At 39.2% G+C, this 2,284-nt stretch overlaps 1 long non-coding RNA gene across 1 annotated transcript; it reads right to left on the reverse strand.

Moving 5' to 3' along the window:
• Window positions 1–250: 250 nt before the first annotated feature.
• LOC141376581 (uncharacterized) lies at window positions 251–1,583 on the reverse strand. Its single transcript, XR_012387106.1, has 3 exons — window positions 1,138–1,583; window positions 547–866; window positions 251–432 (listed from the first exon to the last, which is right to left on the reverse strand). It is a non-coding gene; the product is annotated as an uncharacterized lncRNA (long non-coding RNA).
• Between the last annotated feature and the right edge of the window lie 701 nt (window positions 1,584–2,284).

The raw sequence follows: 2,284 nt of genomic DNA on the forward strand, positions 1-2,284 counted from the left end.
TAAGACAACCAGCATTGGCTAGGAAGTCTATGATGGGCTCAGTTGACTCTCGTAGCTCTTCCACAGTTGAGGCTTCAGAAAGCTGTATGCAAACAAATAGCACGTGCATTTCAAATTTATTTACAAGTATACCAGAGAAACTTTTCTATAAACAATATTTTAAAACTAAGCTATGTCTTTAATATAGATGGAACATACTGAAGTAAATGAGAGAATCCATGATGTACACTTTAAACAGTTGTAACCTAACCTTTTTTATTTTACTCTAAATCTCAGGGTCAGCTACATCCTCCAAGCCAGGTCTGCATATGTCTGGTCCCTGAACTAAACTGTCATATAGCGTTTTTGAAAAACAACCAGGTGCAGGTCCTCCATGCACAAGACTGACTGCAACTGCTCTCCCTGCAATGAAATATCTGTCCTCCCTCATGGCTGACATAAAATTAAAGAAGAAGTGTCAATACAACAGCCTTAAAAGATTTAAAATAACAGTTATGGAACATGGAATACAACTTATTAAATCTTTACAAAAAATATAATGTATACCTTGTGAATCAAGTGCCAAGTTTATACTGCCCTCTTTTCCATCAAACATTGATGACTCCATTAGTGCCACCAGGAGGAGTCGTAGAAATTCTCGTCTAGGGCCGCCTAAGTCAACAGCCTCTTCAAACTTTCCTTTATCGTTGGAGAACCTAATGACCATTCTGTTATTTGGACTGTAGAAAATTCGTGTAAATTCCCATATAGCACCATCCAACACAGATGCACGATTAATATTAAACTTGCAGGTTTGGTTGCCATTTATTTTTGATGCAAGTTCCTCCAGTATTTCCTTTATTGGGATTTCAACTGCTGGGGGAAATCTGAAGAACATCATATATTATTTATATTTTATTATGAAATAAAAACATATCAATCCAATTCAAAATATATAAATGTATATTATCTAAAATCTATATCTAAAAGCCCGTGCTGGAGACTTACTGCTGATTACAAAATTGGCTTTAACATGACGATGGCCATTGATTTTTCTTGTCGTTTTGTTTTTGTGCTTTTAAGTGTAATACTTCAATATATTTAAAAATGACATGCTACTTGTGATTCAAAATTAAAATTAGAACAAATAATACTCACATCTGGTCCTCAATGCTGGCCATTATAGTGCAGCAAAGATCTTCATCTTCTTCCTCATCTTCAGACGTTCCCCGGAGGAGGGAAATGTAGGTATCATAGTCACCATCCCAGGAAGCAGATCTAAAGGACTGGTCCGTGTTCTAGGATTGAGCTGGTGCGTTACGTCTAGTGCAAAGCTGGCCACTGGTGGAAGGTTGCGCACCGCTGGAAAGGGTGGAGGGCTGCAAACCACGGGAATTGGTGGAGGGCGGCAAACTGCTGGAACTGGTGGAGGCCTGTGTACCACTGGAACTTGTGGAGGGCAGCACACTGCTGGAACTGGTGAAGGGTTGTACACCACTAAAACTAGTGAAAGGCTGTGTGTCGCTGGAACTTGTGGAGGGCTGTGCACTGCTGAAACTGGTGAAGAATTGAGTTCTTGTGGATGACTGAACTCTGGTGGAGGACTGAAAAGAAAGACAAGATGGAGTGTACATTAGATAAGGCTGAAAAAGGGCTGCACGATTAATCGAAAAAGATAACGATCTCGATTCGACCCTACACACAATCTTAATTCAGATTTTTACGATTCAGCCAATTATATTTTCAAGGTCAGGAGAGAAGCAAAAAAGCAATCGCACAAGTCTACACAGGAACATGAACATCTTCAAATGCCGTTAGAAGTGTCATATACTGTATTTATAAAGGTATAATTCACCCAGCAATGTCATTTCTGTCTTCATGTAATGATGTATTCACTACCGCGCAATCACACGTGAGCTGACCGTGAGGCTGTTTGTTTACTGCCGTGAACGCGCACGCATGCAGCACGCCAATAACAGCTACTTTAGTGAACAGAACCTGCATAGGCTGTGAATAAAGTTAAAGTTAGGTAATAAAATTTGTTAATAACATTTAGTTTGTTGCACAGAGCGATGGTTTGATAGCTGCGCTTAAAGAATGATTTGCATGTGTATATGTTTTATTACAGTGACGGCAGCCATGAGCCGCACTAGGAAGTGAAAATGAACCTGGCCGCACATAATTTAAGTAATCATAATGCATTTAACTGTTATGATTACGACAAGCATTTATGTTTTTCTTTCATAGCTAACACAGTGTTGTGCAAGAAAATAAAGGTTTAACAGTCAGTGTAACTAGTCTAGCT

Source organism: Danio rerio, chromosome 11, assembly GCF_049306965.1.
Source record: "Danio rerio strain Tuebingen ecotype United States chromosome 11, GRCz12tu, whole genome shotgun sequence".
In the NCBI taxonomy this organism is placed as follows: Eukaryota; Metazoa; Chordata; class Actinopteri; order Cypriniformes; family Danionidae; genus Danio; species Danio rerio.